The following is a 24,263-nucleotide window of genomic DNA, read 5'->3' as shown; positions in this document are numbered from 1 at the left end:
GGGTCTGAGGATGACATACATGACATTGGGTCTGAGGATGACATACATGACATTGGGTCTGAGGATGACATACATGACATTGGGTCTGAGGATGACATACATGACATTGGGTCTGAGGATGACATAACATGACATTGGGTCTGAGGATGACATACATGACATTGGGTCTGAGGATGACATACATGACATTGGGTCTGAGGATGACATACATGACATTGGGTCTGAGGATGACATACATGACATTGGGTCTGAGGATGACATACATGACATTGGGTCTGAGGATGACATACATGACATTGGGTCTGAGGATGAAATACATGACATTGGGTCTGAGGATGACATACATGCCATTGGGTCTGAGGATGACATACATGACATTGGGTCTGAGGATGACATACATGCCATTGGGTCTGAGGATGACATACATGACATTGGGTCTGAGGATGACATACATGACATTGGGTCTGAGGATGACATACATGACATTGGGTCTGAGGATGACATACATGACATTGGGTCTGAGGATGACATACATGACATTGGGTCTGAGGATGACATAACATGACATTGGGTCTGAGGATGACATACATGCCATTGGGTCTGAGGATGACATACATGACATTGGGTCTGAGGATGACATACATGACATTGGGTCTGAGGATGACATACATGACATTGGGTCTGAGGATGACATACATGACATTGGGTCTGAGGATGACATACATGACATTGGGTCTGAGGATGACATACATGACATTGGGTCTGAGGATGACATACATGACATTGGGTCTGAGGATGACATACATGACATTGGGTCTGAGGATGACATACATGCCATTGGGTCTGAGGATGACATACATGACATTGGGTCTGAGGATGACATAACATGACATTGGGTCTGAGGATGACATACATGACATTGGGTCTGAGGATGACATACATGACATTGGGTCTGAGGATGACATACATGACATTGGGTCTGAGGATGACATACATGACATTGGGTCTGAGGATGACATACATGACATTGGGTCTGAGGATGACATACATGACATTGGGTCTGAGGATGACATACATGACATTGGGTCTGAGGATGACATAACATGACATTGGGTCTGAGGATGACATACATGACATTGGGTCTGAGGATGACATAACATGACATTGGGTCTGAGGATGACATACATGACATTGGGTCTGAGGATGACATAACATGACATTGGGTCTGAGGATGACATAACATGACATTGGGTCTGAGGATGACATAACATGACATTGGGTCTGAGGATGACATACATGACATTGGGTCTGAGGATGACATACATGACATTGGGTCTGAGGATGACATACATGACATTGGGTCTGAGGATGACATACATGACATTGGGTCTGAGGATGACATACATGACATTGGGTCTGAGGATGACATACATGACATTGGGTCTGAGGATGACATACATGACATTGGGTCTGAGGATGACATACATGACATTGGGTCTGAGGATGACATAAATGACATTGGGTCTGAGGATGACTACATGACATTGGGTCTGAGGATGACATACATGACATTGGAGTCATGAGGATGACATACATGACATTTGGGTCTGAGGATGACATAACATGACATTGGGTCTGAGGATGACATAACATGACATTGGGTCCTGAGATGACATACATGACATTGGGTCTGAGGGATGACATAACATGACATTGGGTCTGAGGATGACATACATGACATTGGTCTGAGGATGACATAACATGGACATTGGGTCTGAGGAATGACATACATGACATTGGGTCTGAGGATGACATACATGCCCATTGGGTCTGAGGATGACTTACATGACATTGGGTCCTGAGGATGACATCACATGACATATGGTCTGAGGATGACATAAATGACATTGGGTCTTGAGGATGACTACATGACATAGGGTCTGAGGATGACATAACATGACATTGGGTCTGAGGATGACATACATGACATTGGGTCTGAGGATGACATAACATGACATTGGGTCTGAGGATGACATACATGACATTGGGTCTGAGGATGACATACATGACATTGGGTCTGAGGATGACATACATGACATTGGGTCTGAGGATGACATACATGACATTGGGTCTGAGGATGACATACATGACATTGGGTCTGAGGATGACATAACATGACATTGGGTCTGAGGATGACATAACATGACATTGGGTCTGAGGATGACATACATGACATTGGGTCTGAGGATGACATAACATGACATTGGGTCTGAGGATGACATACATGACATTGGGTCTGAGGATGACATAACATGACATTGGGTCTGAGGATGACATACATGACATTGGGTCTGAGGATGACATACATGCCATTGGGTCTGAGGATGACATACATGACATTGGGTCTGAGGATGACATACATGCCATTGGGTCTGAGGATGACATACATGACATTGGGTCTGAGGATGACATACATGACATTGGGTCTGAGGATGACATACATGACATTGGGTCTGAGGATGACATACATGACATTGGGTCTGAGGATGACATACATGACATTGGGTCTGAGGATGACATACATGACATTGGGTCTGAGGATGACATACATGACATTGGGTCTGAGGATGACATACATGACATTGGGTCTGAGGATGACATACATGACATTGGGTCTGAGGATGACATACATGACATTGGGTCTGAGGATGACATACATGACATTGGGTCTGAGGATGACATAACATGACATTGGGTCTGAGGATGACATACATGACATTGGGTCTGAGGATGACATACATGACATTGGGTCTGAGGATGACATACATGACATTGGGTCTGAGGATGACATACATGACATTGGTTCTGAGGATGACATACATGACATGGGTCTGAGCGACATACATGACATTGGGTCTGAGGATGACATACATGACATTGGGTCTGAGGATGACATACATGACATTGGGTCTGAGGATGACATACATGACATTGGGTCCTGAGGATTACATACATGACATTGGGTCTGAGGATGACATAACATGACATTGGGTCTGAGGATGACATACATGACATTGGGTCTGAGGATGACATAACATGACATTGGGTCTGAGGATGACATACATGACATTGGGTCTGAGGATGACATACATGACATTGGGTCTGAGGATGACATAACATGACATTGGGTCTGAGGATGACATACATGACATTGGGTCTGAGGATGACATAACATGACATTGGGTCTGAGGATGACATACATGACATTGGGTCTGAGGATGACATACATGACATTGGGTCTGAGGATGACATACATGACATTGGGTCTGAGGATGACATACATGACATTGGGTCTGAGGATGACATACATGCCATTGGGTCTGAGGATGACATAACATGACATTGGGTCTGAGGATGACATACATGACATTGGGTCTGAGGATGACATAACATGACATTGGGTCTGAGGATGACATACATGACATTGGGTCTGAGGATGACATAACATGACATTGGGTCTGAGGATGACATACATGACATTGGGTCTGAGGATGACATACATGACATTGGGTCTGAGGATGACATACATGACATTGGGTCTGAGGATGACATACATGCCATTGGGTCTGAGGATGACATACATGCCATTGGGTCTGAGGATGACATACATGACATTGGGTCTGAGGATGACATACATGACATTGGGTCTGAGGATGACATACATGACATTGGGTCTGAGGATGACATACATGACATTGGGTCTGAGGATGACATACATGACATTGGGTCTGAGGATGACATAACATGACATTGGGTCTGAGGATGACATACATGACATTGGGTCTGAGGATGACATAACATGACATTGGGTCTGAGGATGACATACATGACATTGGGTCTGAGGATGACATAACATGACATTGGGTCTGAGGATGACATACATGACATTGGGTCTGAGGATGACATACATGACATTGGGTGTGAGGATGACATACATGACATTGGGTCTGAGGATGACATACATGACATTGGGTCTGAGGATGACATACATGACATTGGGTCTGAGGATGACATAACATGACATTGGGTCTGAGGATGACATAACATGACATTGGGTCTGAGGATGACATACATGACATTGGGTCTGAGGATGACATAACATGACATTGGGTCTGAGGATGACATACATGACATTGGGTCTGAGGATGACATACATGACATTGGGTCTGAGGATGACATACATGACATTGGGTCTGAGGATGACATACATGACATTGGGTCTGAGGATGACATACATGACATTGGGTCTGAGGATGACATAACATGACATTGGGTCTGAGGATGACATACATGACATTGGGTCTGAGGATGACATAACATGACATTGGGTCTGAGGATGACATAACATGACATTGGGTCTGAGGATGACATACATGCCATTGGGTCTGAGGATGACATAACATGACATTGGGTCTGAGGATGACATACATGACATTGGGTCTGAGGATGACATAACATGACATTGGGTCTGAGGATGACATAACATGACATTGGGTCTGAGGATGACATACATGACATTGGGTCTGAGGATGACATAACATGACATTGGGTCTGAGGATGACATACATGACATTGGGTCTGAGGATGACATACATGACATTGGGTCTGAGGATGACATACATGACATTGGGTCTGAGGATGACATACATGCCATTGGGTCTGAGGATGACATACATGACATTGGGTCTGAGGATGACATACATGCCATTGGGTCTGAGGATGACATAACATGACATTGGGTCTGAGGATGACATACATGACATTGGGTCTGAGGATGACATAACATGACATTGGGTCTGAGGATGACATACATGACATTGGGTCTGAGGATGACATAACATGACATTGGGTCTGAGGATGACATACATGACATTGGGTCTGAGGATGACATACATGACATTGGGTCTGAGGATGACATACATGACATTGGGTCTGAGGATGACATACATGACATTGGGGTCTGAGGATGACATACATGACATTGGGGTCTGAGGATGACATACATGACATTGGGTCTGAGGATGACATACATGACATTGGGTCTGAGGGATGACATAACATTGACATTGGGTCTGAGGGTGACATACATGACATTGGGTCTGAGGATGACATTACATGACATTGGGTCTGAGGATGACATAACAATGACATTGGGTCTGAGGATGACATAACATGACCATTGGGTCTGAGGATGACATAACATGCCATTGGGTCTGTGGATGACAATACATGACATTGGGTCTGAGGATGACATAACATGACATTGGGTCTGAGGATGACATAACATGACATTGGGTCTGAGGATGGACATAAATGACATTGGGTCTGAGGATGACATACATGACATTGGGTCTGAGGATGACATACATGACATTGGGTCTGAGGATGACATACATGCCATTGGGTCTGAGGATGACATACATGACATTGGGTCTGAGGATGACATACATGACATTGGGTCTGAGGATGACATAACATGACAATGGGTCTGAGGATGACATAACATGACATTGGGTCTGAGGATGACATTACATGACATTGGGTCTGAGGATGGAATAAATGACATTGGGTCTGAGGATGAATAACATGACATTGGGTCTGAGGATGACATACATGACATTGGGTCTGAGGATGACATAACATGACATTGGGTCTGAGGATGACATACATGACATTGGGTCTGTGGATGACATAACATGACATTGGGTCTGAGGATGACATACATGACATTGGGTCTGAGGATGACATACATGACATTGGGTCTGAGGATGACATACATGACATTGGGTCTGAGGATGACATAACATGACATTGGGTCTGAGGATGACATACATGACATTGGGTCTGAGGATGACATACATGCCATTGGGTCTGAGGATGACATAACATGACATTGGGTATGAGGATGACATACATGACATTGGGTCTGAGGATGACATACATGACATTGGGTCTGAGGATGACATACATGACATTGGGTCTGAGGATGACATAACATGACATTGGGTTCTGAGGATGACATACATGACATTGGGTCTGAGGATGACATAACATGACATTGGGTCTGAGGATGACATACATGACATTGGGTCTGAGGATGACATAACATGACATTGGGTCTGAGGATGACATACATGACATTGGGTCTGAGGATGACATAACATGACATTGGGTCTGAGGATGACATAACATGCCATTGGGTCTGAGGATGACATAACATGACATTGGGGTCTGAGGATGACATACATGACATTGAGGTCTGAGGATGACATACATGACATTGGGTCTGAGGATGACATAACATGACATTGGGTCTGAGGATGACATACATGACATTGGGTCTGAGGATGACATACATGACATTGGGTCTGAGGATGACATACATGACATTGGGTCTGAGGATGACATACATGACATTGGGTCTGAGGATGACATACATGACATTGGGTCTGAGGATGACATACATGACATTGGGTCTGAGGATGACATAACATGACATTGGGTCTGAGGATGACATAACTGACATTGGGTCTGAGGATGACATACATGACATTGGGTCTGAGGATGACATACATGACATTGGGTCTGAGGATGATCAGTACATGACATTGGGTCTGAGGATGACATACATGACATTGGGTCTGAGGATGACATACATGACATTGGGTCTGAGGATGACATACATGACATTGGGTCTGAGGATGACATACATGACATTGGGTTCTGTGGATGACATACATGACATTGGGTCTGAGGATGACATACATGACATTGGGTCTGAGGATGACATACATGACATTGGGTCTGAGGATGACATACATGACATTGGGTCTGAGGATGACATACATGACATTGGGTCTGAGGATGACATAACATGACATTGGGTCTGAGGATGACATACATGACATGGGTCTGAGGATGACATACATGACATTGGGTCTGAGGATGACATACATGACATTGGGTCTGAGGATGACATAACATGACATTGGGTCTGAGGATGACATAACATGACATTGGGTCTGAGGATGACATACATGACATTGGGTCTGAGGATGACATACATGACATTGGGTCTGAGGATGACATACATGACATTGGGTCTGAGGATGACATACATGACATTGGGTCTGAGGATGACATACATGACATTGGGTCTGAGGATGACATAACATGACATTGGGTCTGAGGATGACATACATGACATTGGGTCTGAGGATGACATAACATGACATTGGGTCTGAGGATGACATACATGACATTGGGTCTGAGGATGACATAACATGACATTGGGTCTGAGGATGACATACATGCCATTGGGTCTGAGGATGACATACATGACATTGGGTCTGAGGATGACATACATGCCATTGGGTCTGAGGATGACATACATGACATTGGGTCTGAGGATGACATAACATGACATTGGGTCTGAGGATGACATACATGACATTGGGTCTGAGGATGACATAACATGCCATTGGGTCTGAGGATGACATACATGACATTGGGTCTGAGGATGACATAACATGACATTGGGTCTGAGGATGACATACATGCCATTGGGTCTGAGGATGACATAACATGACATTGGGTCTGAGGATGACATACATGACATTGGGTCTGAGGATGACATACATGACATTGGGTCTGAGGATGACATAACATGACATTGGGTCTGAGGATGACATACATGACATTGGGTCTGAGGATGACATAACATGACATTGGGTCTGAGGATGACATACATGACATTGGGTCTGAGGATGACATACATGACATTGGGTCTGAGGATGACATACATGCCATTGGGTCTGAGGATGACATACATGACATTGGGTCTGAGGATGACATACATGACATTGGGTCTGAGGATGACATAACATGACATTGGGTCTGAGGATGACATAACATGACATTGGGTCTGAGGATGACATAACATGACATTGGGTCTGAGGATGACATACATGACATTGGGTCTGAGGATGACATAACATGACATTGGGTCTGAGGATGACATAACATGACATTGGGTCTGAGGATGACATACATGACATTGGGTCTGAGGATGACATACATGACATTGGGTTCTGAGGATGACATACATGACATTGGGTCTGAGGATGACTAACATGACATTGGGTCTGAGGATGACATAACATGACATTGGGTCTGAGGATGACATACATGACATTGGGTCTGAGGTTGTCATTACATGACATTGGGTCTGAGGATGACATACATGACATTGGGTCTGAGGATGACATAACATGACATTGGGTCTGAGGATGACATAACATGACATTGGGTCTGAGGATGACATACATGACATTGGGTCTGAGGATGACATAACATGACATTGGGTCTGAGGATGACATAACATGACATTGGGTCTGAGGATGACATACATGACATTGGGTCTGAGGATGACATAACATGACATTGGGGTCTGAGGATGACATACATGACATTGGGTCTGAGGATGACATAACATGACATTGGGTCTGAGGATGACATACATGACATTGGGTCTGAGGATGACATAACATGACATTGGGTCTGAGGATGACATAACATGCCATTGGGTCTGAGGATGACATACATGACATTGGGTCTGAGGATGACATACATGCCATTGGGTCTGAGGATGACATACATGACATTGGGTCTGAGGATGACATACATGACATTGGGTCTGAGGATGACATACATGACATTGGGTCTGAGGATGACATAACATGACATTGGGTCTGAGGATGACATACATGACATTGGGTCTGAGGATGACATACATGACATTGGGTCTGAGGATGACATACATGACATTGGGTCTGAGGATGACATACATGACATTGGGTCTGAGGATGACATACATGACATTGGGTCTGAGGATGACATAACATGACATTGGGTCTGAGGATGACATACATGCCATTGGGTCTGAGGATGACATACATGACATTGGGTCTGAGGATGACATACATGACATTGGGTCTGAGGATGACATACATGACATTGGGTCTGAGGATGACATACATGACATTGGGTCTGAGGATGACATACATGACATTGGGTCTGAGGATGACATACATGACATTGGGTCTGAGGATGACATACATGACATTGGGTCTGAGGATGACATAACATGACATTGGGTCTGAGGATGACATACATGACATTGGGTCTGAGGATGACATACATGACATTGGGTCTGAGGATGACATAACATGACATTGGGTCTGAGGGTGACATACATGACATTGGGTCTGAGGATGACATAACATGACATTGGGTCTGAGGATGACATAACATGACATTGGGTCTGAGGATGACATAACATGACATTGGGTCTGAGGATGACATACATGACATTGGGTCTGAGGATGACATAACATGACATTGGGTCTGAGGATGACATACATGACATAGGGTCTGAGGATGACATACATGACATTGGGTCTGAGGATGACATACATGCCATTGGGTCTGAGGATGACATACATGACATTGGGTCTGAGGATGACATAACATGACATTGGGTCTGAGGATGACATACATGACATTGGGTCTGAGGATGACATACATGACATTGGGTCTGAGGATGACATACATGACATTGGGTCTGAGGATGACATACATGACATTGGGTCTGAGGATGACATAACATGACATTGGGTCTGAGGATGACATAACATGACATTGGGTCCGAGGATGACATACATGACATTGGGTCTGAGGATGACATACATGACATTGGGTCTGAGGATGACATACATGACATTGGGTCTGAGGATGACATAACATGACATTGGGTCTGAGGATGACATACATGACATTGGGTCTGAGGATGACATACATGCCATTGGGTCTGAGGATGACATACATGACATTGGGTCTGAGGATGACATACATGACATTGGGTCTGAGGATGACATACATGACATTGGGTCTGAGGATGACATACATGACATTGGGTCTGAGGATGACATAACATGACATTGGGTCTGAGGATGACATAACATGACATTGGGTCTGAGGATGACATACATGACATTGGGTCTGAGGATGACATACATGACATTGGGTCTGAGGATGACATAACATGACATTGGGTCTGAGGATGACATACATGACATTGGGTCTGAGGATGACATACATGACATTGGGTCTGATGGATGACATAACATGACATTGGGTCTGAGGATGACATAACATGACATTGGGTCTGAGGATGACATACATGACATTGGGTCTGAGGATGACATACATGACATTGGGTCTGAGGATGACATACATGACATTGGGTCTGAGGATGACATACATGACATTGGGTCTGAGGATGACATACATGACATTGGGTCTGAGGATGACTTACATGACATTGGGTCTGAGGATGACATACATGACATTGGGTCTGAGGGTGACATACATGACATTGGGTCTGAAGATGACATACATGACATTGGGTCTGAGGATGACATACATGACATTGGGTCTGAGGGTGACATACATGACATTGGGTCTGAGGGTGACATACATGACATTGGGTCTGAGGGTGACATAACATGACATTGGGTCTGAGGATGACATACATGACATTGGGTCTGAGGATGACATACATGACATTGGGTCTGAGGATGACATAACATGACATTGGGTCTGAGGATGACATACATGACATTGGGTCTGAGGATGACATACATGACATTGGGTCTGAGGATGACATAACATGACATTGGGTCTGAGGATGACATAACATGACATTGGGTCTGAGGATGACATACATGACATTGGGTCTGAGGATGACATACATGACATTGGGTCTGAGGATGACATACATGACATTGGGTCTGAGGATGACATACATGACATTGGGTCTGAGGATGACATACATGACATTGGGTCTGAGGATGACATACATGACATTGGGTCTGAGGATGACATACATGACATTGGGTCTGAGGGTGACATACATGACATTGGGTCTGAGGATGACATACATGACATTGGGTCTGAGGATGACATAACATGACATTGGGTCTGAGGATGACATACATGACATTGGGTCTGAGGATGACATACATGACATTGGGTCTGAGGATGACATAACATGACATTGGGTCTGAGGATGACATAACATGACATTGGGTCCGAGGATGACATACATGACATTGGGTCTGAGGATGACATACATGACATTGGGTCTGAGGATGACATACATGACATTGGGTCTGAGGATGACATAACATGACATTGGGTCTGAGGATGACATACATGACATTGGGTCTGAGGATGACATACATGCCATTGGGTCTGAGGATGACATACATGACATTGGGTCTGAGGATGACATACATGACATTGGGTCTGAGGATGACATACATGACATTGGGTCTGAGGATGACATACATGACATTGGGTCTGAGGATGACATACATGACATTGGGTCTAAGGATGACATACATGACATTGGGTCTGAGGATGACATACATGACATTGGGTCTGAGGGTGACATACATGACATTGGGTCTGAAGATGACATACATGACATTGGGTCTGAAGATGACATACATGACATTGGGTCTGAGGATGACATACATGACATTGGGTCTGAGGATGACATACATGACATTGGGTCTGAGGATGACATACATGACATTGGGTCTGAGGATGACATACATGACATTGGGTCTGAGGATGACATACATGACATTGGGTCTGAGGATGACATACATGACATTGGGTCTGAGGATGACATACATGACATTGGGTCTGAGGGTGACATACATGACATTGGGTCTGAAGATGACATACATGACATTGGGTCTGAGGATGACATACATGACATTGGGTCTGAGGGTGACATACATGACATTGGGTCTGAGGGTGACATACATGACATTGGGTCTGACATATTATAGCCATTTTACAGGATTGGTGTAAATTTCTAATGTTTCCCGAACACAAAGTTTGTGATAGTTGCTTTTACTTGTGATTTGCTATAGTTTGGAATTAATAGATGAGATGTTTAACCCTTTAGATATTCTATGATGATGATTGCTGATAATTCTCAGTGAAGAATATTGCTAGACATTTTTATGTGTTGTCTAATTGGGGGCACTTCTAGAGGGTATGTGATTGGTCATTTTGTACATACCCCTATGACATCACCAACAAGCGCCCACATGCTGCGGGAAACCTATGCTTTACATATGGAGTGGGGTAACAGATATTTTATTATGAAGGTAGCTAAAGGGACAGTAAAGTCACAATGTTAAACAACTTTCCAATTTACTTCATTTGCTTCCTTCTCTTGTTATCCTTTGCTTAAGGTTTATCTAGGTAAGCTCAGTAGCAGCAAAGAACCTAGGTTCTAGCTGCTGATTGGTGGCTGCATGTATATACTGATTGTCATTGGCTCGCCCATATGTTCAGTTAGAGACCAGTAGTGCATTGCTGCTCCTTCAACAAATGATACCAAGAAAATGAAGCAAATTTGATAATTGAAGTAAACTGGGAAGTTGTTTAAGATTGTTTGTTCTACCTAAATCATGAAATACATTTTTTGGGTTTCATTTCCCTTTAAAGGGACAGTAAAGTCCAAAAAAACTTTCATTATTCAGATAGGGCATGTCATTTTAAACAACTTCCCAATTTACTTTCGTCACCAATTTTGCTTTGGTCTCTTGGTATTCTTAGTTGAAAGCTAAACCTAGGAGGTTTATATGCAAATTTCTTAGACCTTGAAGACTGCCTCTAATCTTAATGCATTTTGACCACTAGAGGGTGTTCGTTCCTGTGTACCATATAGTTAACATTGAGCTCATGCACGTGAAGTGACCTAGGAGTGAACACTGATTGGCAAAAATACAAGTCTGTCAAAAGAACTGAAATAAGGGGCAGTCTGCAGAGGCTTAGATACAGGATAATCACAGAGGTAAAAAGTATATTAATATAACTGAGATAAGGAGCAGTCTGCAGAGGCTTAGATACAAGGTAATCACAGAGGTAAAAAGTATATTAAGATAACTGAGATAAGGAGCAGTCTGCTGAGGCTTAGATACAAGGTAATCACAGAGGTAAACATTATATTAATATAACCTTGATAAGGGGCAGTCTGCAAAGGGTTAGATACAGGGTAATCAGAGGTAAAAAGTATATTAATATAACTGAGATAAGGGGCAGTCTGCAGAGGGTTAGATACAAGGTAATTACAGAGGTAAAAAGTATATTAATATAACTGAGAGAAGGGGCAGTCTGCAGAGGGTTAGATACAAGGTAATTACAGAGGTAAAAAGTATATTAATATAACTGAGATAAGGGGCAGTCTGCAGAGGGTTAGATACAAGGTAATTACAGAGGTAAAAAGTATATTAATATAACTGAGATAAGGGGCAGTCTGCAGAGGTTTAGATACAAGGTAATTACAGAGGTAAAAAGTATATTATTATAACTGAGATAAGGAGCAGTCTGCAGAGGCTTAGATACAGGGTAATCACAGAGGTAAAAAGTATATTAATATAACTGAGATAAGGGGCAGTATGCAGAGGGTTAGATACAAGGTAATTACAGAGGTAAAAATTATATTAATATAACTGAGATAAGGGGCAGTCTGCAGAGGTTTAGATACAAGGTAATTACAGAGGTAAAAAGTATATTAATATAACTGAGATAAGGGGCAGTATGCAGAGGGTTAGATACAAGGTAATTACAGAGGTAAAAAGTATATTAATATAACTGAGATAAGGAGCAGTCTGCAGAGGGTTAGATACAGGGTAATCACAGAGGTAAAAAGTATATTAATATAACTGAGATAAGGAGCAGTCTGCAGAGGGTTAGATACAAGGTAATTACAGAGGTAAAAAGTATATTAATATAACTGAGATAAGGTGCAGTCTGCAGAGGCTTAGATGCAGGGTAATCACAAAGGTAAAAAGTATATTAATATAACTGAGATAAGGGGCAGTATGCAGAGGGTTAGATACAAGGTAATTACAGAGGTAAAAATTATATTAATATAACTGAGATAAGGGGCAGTCTGCAGAGGGTTAGATACAAGGTAATTACAGAGGTAAAAAGTATATTAATATAACTGAGATAAGGGGCAGTCTGCAGAGGGTTAGATACAAGGTAATTACAGAGGTAAAAAGTATATTAATATAACTGAGATAAGGGGCAGTCTGCAGAGGGTTAGATACAAGGTAATTACAGAGGTAAAAAGTGTATTAATATAACTGAGATAAGGGGCAGTCTGCAGAGGCTTAGATACAAGGTAATCACAGAGGTAAAAAGTATATTAATATAACCGAGATAAGGAGCAGTCTGCAGAGGCTTAGATACAAGGTAATCACAGAGGTAAAAAGTATATTAATATAACTGAGATAAGGGGCAGTCTGCAGAGGGTTAGATACAAGGTAATCACAGAGGTAAAAAGTATATTAATATAACTGAGATAAGGGGCAGTCTGCAGAGGGTTAGATACAAGGTAATTACAGAGGTAAAAAGTGTATTAATATAACTGAGATAAGGGGCAGTCTGCAGAGGCTTAGATACAAGGTAATCACAGAGGTAAAAAGTATATTAATATAACCGAGATAAGGAGCAGTCTGCAGAGGCTTAGATACAAGGTAATCACAGAGGTAAAAAGTATATTAATATAACTGAGATAAGGAGCAGTCTGCAGAGGGTTAGATACAAGGTAATCACAGAGGTAAAAAGTATATTAATATAACTGAGATAAGGGGCAGTCTGCAGAGGGTTAGATACAAGGTAATTACAGAGGTAAAAAGTATATTAATATAACTGAGATAAGGGGCAGTCTGCAGAGGGTTAGATACAAGGTAATCACAGAGGTAAAAAGTATATTAATATAACTGAGATAAGGGGCAGTCTGCAGAGGGTTAGATACAAGGTAATTACAGAGGTAAAAAGTGTATTAATATAACTGAGATAAGGAGCAGTCTGCAGAGGCTTAGATACAGGGTAATCACAGAGGTAAAAAGTATATTAATATAACTGAGATAAGGGGAAGTCTGCAGAGGGTTAGATACAAGGTAATCACAGAGGTAAAAAGTATATTAATATAACTGAGATAAGGGGCAGTCTGCAGAGGGTTAGATACAAGGTAATTACAGAGGTAAAAAGTATATTAATATAACTGAGATAAGGGGCAGTCTGCAGAGGGTTAGATACAAGGTAATCACAGAGGTAAAAAGTATATTAATATAACTGAGATAAGGGGCAGTCTGCAGAGGGTTAGATACAAGGTAATTACAGAGGTAAAAAGTGTATTAATATAACTGAGATAAGGAGCAGTCTGCAGAGGCTTAGATACAGGGTAATCACAGAGGTAAAAAGTATATTAATATAACTGAGATAAGGGGAAGTCTGCAGAGGGTTAGATACAAGGTAATCACAGAGGTAAAAAGTATATTAATATAACTGAGATAAGGGGCAGTCTGCAGAGGGTTAGATACAAGGTAATTACAGAGGTAAAAAGTGTATTATTATAACTGTGTTATGCAAAACTGGGCAATGGTAAATAAAGGGATTATCTATCTTTCTAAACAACACAAATTCTGTTGTTGACTGTCCCTTTAATGAACGATATACTGAATTGGAGCTGAGGATATTTAATTCAGTAGCGCTTTGTGTTGTGGGGCTATGTTGTCTACTGATATGAACCTGAGTATCTACTCTATTGGAGATAGGGTACAGCCCATACGTTTTCAGAAACACCCCCTGTATATGTCGATTCACCAGGTATAAGTTTTACTACAGCTGGAGACTTAGATTTACTGCACGTACCCTTCTAGCATGATGAATAATGGTTCTAACGATTAGAACTAGGGGCTTTGTATGATGAACAGATTTGCCATCCATAGGGGCAATAGGCTTGGATATCTATGTTCATTTCTTTTTCTTGCTTTCTTTTCACTTTCTATTTCACGTGTAGCTTGAGGAGTTGCTGCACTATTAATGTTTTGTATAAATTGTTACGGTATCTATGAAATCACACTATATAATTACTGTATTATGTTTCACAATATATTGTTACAGCTAGACTTGTGCGCGGCGAAAACATTTGTTTAGTTTCGGATCGATTCGGATGTTTTCGAATTTCGTTTTCGGATCGATTTGAATACATTTGAATGCATTAGTTTAGGATTCGTTCGAATTAATTCGGATTCAAATAAATTCAGATGAATTCGGATGTATTCCGTTCGGATTCGATTCGTAAATTCGTAAGTTCGGTATGTATTAGGTGGGATGTGCTGTGTATTAGACTAGTATTATGTACTTCAATATTAGGTGTAACCAATAGCAGAGTGATATAACCTAATATACAGTACAATATTAGTGTAATTGTGATTAGTCCATGGCCATCCGAATGTTACGAATAAATCCGAACTAATTCGGATTTATTTGTTAGATTCGGTGCTACGGTAATTCGGAAATTCGAATCGATCCGAATCTCCGAATTTGACAAATTCGTCCGAATTTAAATTTGGAACAAAACGAAACGCACATGTCTAGTTACAGCTATGTATTGCTTCTGCTGATTATTAGGTACAGCTCACTATATATTGTTATAGCTATGTATTGCTTGTGCTGCTTATTAGGTACAGCTCACTATATATTGTTATAGCTATGTATTGCTTGTGCTGATTGTTATATACAGCTCACTATATATTGTTATAGCTATGTATTGCTTGTGCTGATTATTATATACAGCTCACTATATATTGTTATAGCTATGTATTGCTTGTGCTGATTATTATATACAGCTCACTATATATTGTTATAGCTATGTATTGCTTGTGCTGATTATTATATACAGCTCACTATATATTGTTATAGCTATGTATTGCTTGTGCTGATTATTATGTACAGCTCATTATATATTGTTATAGCTATGTATTGCTTGTGCTGATTATTATATACAGCTCACTATATATTGTTATAGCTATGTATTGCTTGTGCTGATTATTATATACAGCTCACTATATATTGTTATAGCTATGTATTACTTGTGCTGATTGTTATGTACAGCTCACTATATATTGTTATAGCTATGTATTGCTTGTGCTGCTTATTAGGTACAGCTCACTATATATTGTTATAGCTATGTATTGCTTGTGCTGATTATTAGGTACAGCTCACTATATATTGTTATAGCTATGTATTGCTTGTGCTGATTATTATATACAGCTCACTATATATTGTTATAGCTATGTATTGCTTGTGCTGATTATTATGTACAGCTCATTATATATTGTTATAGCTATGTATTGCTTGTGCTGATTATTAGGTACAGCTCACTATATATTGTTATAGCTATGTATTGCTTGTGCTGATTATTATATACAGCTCACTATATATTGTTATAGTTATGTATTGCTTGTGCTGATTATTATATACAGCTCACTATATCTTGTAATAGCTATGAATTGCTTGTGCTGATTATTATGTACAGCTCATTATATATTGTTATAGCTATGTATTGCTTGTGCTGATTATTAGGTACAGCTCACTATATATTGTTATAGCTATGTATTGCGTGTGCTGATTGTTATATACAGCTCACTATATATTGTTATAGCTATGTATTGCTTGTGCTGATTGTTATATACAGCTCACTATATATTGTTATAGCTATGTATTACTTGTGCTGATTGTTATGTACAGCTCACTATATATTGTTATAGCTATGTATTGCGTGTGCTGATTATTATATACAGCTCACTATATATATTGTTATAGCTATGTATTGCTTGTGCTGATTGTTATATACAGCTCACTATATATTGTTATAGCTATGTATTGCTTGTGCTGATTATTATGTACAGCTCATTATATATTGTTATAGCTATGTATTGCTTGTGCTGATTATTAGGTACAGCTCACTATGTATTGTTATAGCTATGTATTGCTTGTGCTGATTATTATATACAGCTCACTATATATTGTTACAGCTATGTATTGCGTGTGCTGCTTATTAGGTACAGCTCACTATATATTGTTATAGCTATGTATTACTTGTGCTGATTATTATGTACAGCTCACAATATATTGATATAGCTATGTATTGCTTGTGCTGATTATTATATACAGCTCACTATATATTGTTATAGCTATGTATTGCTTGTGCTGCTTATTAGGTACAGCTCACTATATATTGTTATAGCTATGTATTGCTTGTGCTGATTATTAGGTACAGCTCACTATATATTGTTATAGCTATGTATTGCTTCTGCTGATTATTATGTACAGCTCACTATATATTGTTACAGCTATGTATTGCTTGTGCTGATTTTTAGGTACAGCTCACTGTATATTGTTATAGCTATGTATTGCTTGTGCTGCTTATTAGGTACAGCTCACTATATATTGTTATAGCTATGTATTGCTTGTGCTGATTGTTATGTACAGCTCACTATATATTGTTATAGCTATGTATTGCTTGTGCTGATTGTTATGTACAGCTCACTATATATTGTTATAGCTATGTATTGCTTGTGCTGATTATTATGTACAGCTCACAATATATTGTTATAGCTATGTATTGCTTGTGCTGATTATTATATACAGCTCACTATATATTGTTATAGCTATGTATTGCTTTTGCTGATTATTAGGTACAGGTCACTATATATTGTTATAGCTATGTATTGCTTGTGCTGATTATTAGGTACAGCTCACTCTATATTGTTATAGCTATGTATTGCTTGTGCTGATTGTTATGTACAGCTCACTCTATATTTTTATAGCTATGTATTGCTTGTGCTGATTATTGTATACAGCTCACTATATATTGTTATAGCTATGTATTGCTTGTGCTGATTGTTATGTACAGCTCACTATATATTGTTACAGCTATGTATTGCTTGTGCTGATTGTTATGTACAGCTCACTATATATTGTTACAGATATGTATTGCTTGTGCTGATTATTATATAGAGCTCACTATATATTGTTACAGCAATGTATTGCTTGTGCTGATTATTATATACAGCTCACTATATATTGTTACAGCTATGTATTGCTTGTGCTGATTATTATATATAGCTCACTATATATTGTTACAGCTATGTATTGCTTGTGCTGATTATTATATACAGCTCACTATATATTGTTACAGCTATGTATTGCTTGTGCTGATTATTATATACAGCTCACTATATATTGTTACAGCTATGTATTACTTGTGCTGATTATTATGTACAGCTCACTATATATTGTTATAGCTATGTATTGCTTGTGCTGATTGTTATGTGCAGCTCACTATATATTGTTACAGCTATGTATTACTTGTGCTGATTATTATGTACAGCTCACTATATATTGTTATAGCTATGTATTGCTTGTGCTGATTATTATGTACAGCTCACTATATATTGTTATAGCTATGTATTGCTTGTGCTGATTATTATATACAGCTCACTATATATTGTTATAGCTATGTATTACTTGTGCTGATTATTATGTACAGCTCACTATATATTGTTACAGCTATGTATTGCTTGTGCTGATTATTAGGTACAGCTCACAATATATTGTTATAGCTATGTATTGCTTGTGCTGATTATTATATACAGCTCACTATATATTGTTATAGCTATGTATTACTTGTGCTGATTATTATGTACAGCTCACTATATATTGTTACAGCTATGTATTGCTTGTGCTGATTATTAGGTACAGCTCACAATATATTGTTATAGCTATTTATTGCTTGTGCTGATTATTATGTACAGCTCACTATATATTGTTATAGCTATGTATTGTTTGTGCTGAATATTATGTACAGCTTACTATATATTGTTACAGCTATGTATTGCTTGTGCTGATTATTATGTACAGCTCACTTTATATTGTTATAGCTATGTATTGCTTGTGCTGATTATTATATAAGTTCACTATATATTGCTACAGCTATGTATTGCTTGTGCAGAATATTATGTACAGCTCACTATATATTGTTACAGCTATGTATTGCTTGTGCTTATTATTATGTACAGCTCACTTTATATTGTTATAGCTATGTATTGCTTGTGCTGATTATTATATAAGTTCACTATATATTGCTACAGCTATGTATTGCTTGTGCTGATTATTATATACAGCTCACTATATATTGTTATAGCTATGTATTGCTTGTGCTGATTGTTATGTACAGCTCACTATATATTGTTATAGCTATGTATTGCTTGTGCTGATTGTTATGTACAGCTCACTATATATTGTTATAGCTATGTATTGCTTGTGCTGATTGTTATGTACAGCTCACTATATATTGTTATAACTATGTATTGCTTGTGCTGATTGTTATGTACAGCTCACTATATATTGCTACAGCTATGTATTGCTTGTGCAGAATATTATGTACATCTCACTATATATTGTTACAGCTATGTATTGCTTGTGCTTATTATTATGTACAGCTCACTTTATCTTGTTATAGCTATGTATTGCTTGTGCTGATTATTATATAAGTTCACTATATATTGTTACAGCTATGTATTGCTTGTGCTAATTATTTGTACAGCTCAATATATATTGTTACAGCTATGTATTGCTTGTGCTGATTATTATATACAGCTCACTATATATTGTTATAGCTATGTATTGCTTGTGCTGCTTATTAGGTACAGCTCACTATATATTGTTATAGCTATGTATTGCTTGTGCTGATTATTATATACAGCTCACTATATATTGTTATAGCTATGTATTGCTTGTGCTGATTATTATGTACAGCTCATTATATATTGTTATAGCTATGTATTGCTTGTGCTGATTATTAGGTACAGCTCACTATATATTGTTATAGCTATGTATTGCTTGTGCTGATTGTTATATACAGCTCATTATATATTGTTATAGCTATGTATTGCGTGTGCTGATTGTTATATACAGCTCACTATATATTGTTATAGCTATGTATTACTTGTGCTGATTGTTATGTACAGCTCACTATATATTGTTATAGCTATGTATTGCTTGTGCCGATTGTTATATACAGCTCACTATATATTGTTATAGCTATGTATTACTTGTGCTGATTGTTATGTACAGCTCACTATATATTGTTATAGCTATGTATTACTTGTGCTGATTGTTATGTACAGCTCACTATATATTGTTATAGCTATGTATTGCTTGTGCTGATTGTTATATACAGCTCACTATATATTGTTATAGCTATGTATTGCTTGTGCTGATTATTATGTACAGCTCATTATATATTGTTATAGCTATGTATTGCTTGTGCTGATTGTTATATACAGCTCACTATATATTGTTATAGCCACGTATTGCATGTGCTGCTTATTAGGTACAGCTCACTATATATTGTTATAGCTATGTATTACTTGTGCTGATTATTATGTACAGCTCACAATATATTGATATAGCTATGTATTGCTTGTGCTGATTGTTATGTACAGCTCACTATATATTGTTACAGCTATGTATTGCTTGTGCTGATTGTTATGTACAGCTCACTATATATTGTTACAGCTATGTATTGCTTGTGCTGATTATTATATAGAGCTCACTATATATTGTTACAGCTATATATTGCTTGTGCTGATTATTATATACAGCTCACTATATATTGTTATAGCTATGTATTGCTTGTGCTGATTGTTATGTACAGCTCACTATATATTGTTATAGCTATGTATTGCTTGTGCTGATTGTTATGTACAGCTCACTATATATTGTTACAGCTATGTATTGCTTGTGCTTATTATTATGTACAGCTCACTTTATCTTGTTATAGCTATGTATTGCTTGTGCTGATTATTATATAAGTTCACTATATATTGTTACAGCTATGTATTGCTTGTGCTAATTATTTGTACAGCTCAATATATATTGTTACAGCTATGTATTGCTTGTGCTGATTATTATATACAGCTCACTATATATTGTTATAGCTATGTATTGCTTGTGCTGCTTATTAGGTACAGCTCACTATATATTGTTATAGCTATGTATTGCTTGTGCTGCTTATTAGGTACAGCTCATTATATATTGTTATAGCTATGTATTGCTTGTGCTGATTGTTATGTACAGCTAACTATATATTGTTATAGCTATGTATTGCTTGTGCTGATTATTATGTACAGCTCACAATATATTGTTATAGCTATGTATTCCTTGTGCTGATTATTATATACAGCTCACTATATATTGTTATAGCTATGTATTGCTTGTGCTGATTATTATGTACAACTCACCATATATTGTTATAGCTATGTATTACTTGTGCTGATTATTAGGTACAACTCACTATATATTGTTATAGCTATGTATTGCTTGTGCTGATTATTATGAACAGCTCACTATATATTGTTATAGCTATGTATTACTTGTGCTGATTATTATGTACAGCTCACTATATATTGTTATAGCTATGTATTGCTTGTGCTGATTATTATGTACAGCTCACTATATATTGTTATAGCTATGTATTACTTGTGCTGATTATTATGTACAGCTCACTATATATTGTTATAGCTATGTATTGCTTGTGCTGATTATTAGGTACAACTCACTATATATTGTTATAGCTATGTATTACTTGTGCTGATTATTATGTACAGCTCACTATATATTGTTATAGCTATGTCTTGCTTGTGCTGATTATTAGGTACAACTCACTATATATTGTTTCAGCTATGTATTGATTGTGCTGATTGTTATGTACAGCTCACTATATATTGTTATAGCTATGTATTGCTTGTGCTGATTATTATATACAGCTCACTATATATTGTTACAGCTATGTATTGCGTGTGCTGCTTATTAGGTACAGCTCACTATATATTGTTATAGCTATGTATTGCTTGTGCAGATTGTTATATACAGCTCACAATATATTGTTATAGCTATGTATTGCTTGTGCTGATTGTTATATACAGCTCACTATATATTGTTATAGCCACGTATTGCATGTGCTGCTTATTAGGTACAGCTCACTATATATTGTTATAGCTATGTATTACTTGTGCTGATTATTATGTACAGCTCACAATATATTGATGTAGCTATGTATTGCTTGTGCTGATTATTATATACAGCTCACTATATATTGTTATAGCTATGTATTGCTTGTGCTGCTTATTAGGTACAGCTCACTATATATTGTTATAGCTATGTATTGCTTGTGCTGATTATTATATACAGCTCACTATATATTGTTATAGCTATGTATTGCTTCTGCTGATTATTATGTACAGCTCACTATATATTGTTACAGCTATGTATTACTTGTGCTGATTATTAGGTACAGCTCACTATATATTGTTATAGCTATATATTGCTTGTGCTGATTATTATATACAGCTCACTATATATTGTTATAGCTATGTATTGCTTGTGCTGATTGTTATGTACAGCTCACTATATATTGTTATAGCTATGTATTGCTTGTGCTGATTATTATATACAGCTCACTATATATTGTTATTGCTATGTATTGCTTGTGCTGCTTATTAGGTACAGCTCACTATATATTGTTATAGCTATGTATTGCTTGTGCTGATTATTATATACAGCTCACTATATATTGTTATAGCTATGTATTGCTTCTGCTGATTATTATGTACAGCTCACTATATATTGTTACAGCTATGTATTACTTGTGCTGATTATTAGGTACAGCTCACTATATATTGTTATAGCTATATATTGCTTGTGCTGATTATTATATACAGCTCACTATATATTGTTATAGCTATGTATTGCTTGTGCTGATTGTTATGTACAGCTCACTATATATTGTTATAGCTATGTATTGCTTGTGCTGATTATTATATACAGCTCACTATATATTGTTATTGCTATGTATTGCTTGTGCTGATTATTAGGTACAGCTCACTGTATATTGTTATAGCTATGTATTGCTTGTGCTGCTTATTAGGTACAGCTCACTATATATTGTTATAGCTATGTATTGCTTGTGCTGATTGTTATGTACAGCTCACTATATATTGTTATAGCTATGTATTGCTTGTGCTGATTATTATGTACAGCTCACTCTATATTTTTATAGCTATGTATTGCTTGTGCTGATTATCGTATACAGCTCACTATATATTGTTATAGCTATGTATTGCTTGTGCTTATTGTTATGTACAGCTCACTATATATTGTTACAGCTATGTATTGCTTGTGCTGATTGTTATGTACAG

General features: G+C 38.4%; 1 protein-coding gene across 1 annotated transcript in view; it reads right to left on the bottom strand.

The window, feature by feature from the left end:
• Positions 1 to 24,263, bottom strand: part of LOC128641157 (putative ferric-chelate reductase 1) — a 345,832-nt gene that overhangs the window by 134,475 nt on the left and 187,094 nt on the right. The window lies entirely within an intron of this gene.

This window comes from Bombina bombina, chromosome 10 (assembly GCF_027579735.1).
Source record: "Bombina bombina isolate aBomBom1 chromosome 10, aBomBom1.pri, whole genome shotgun sequence".
NCBI lineage: Eukaryota > Metazoa > Chordata > Amphibia > Anura > Bombinatoridae > Bombina > Bombina bombina.
The sequence above is the reverse complement of the archived record's forward strand: the minus strand, read 5'-3'. Positions and strand labels throughout refer to the sequence as shown.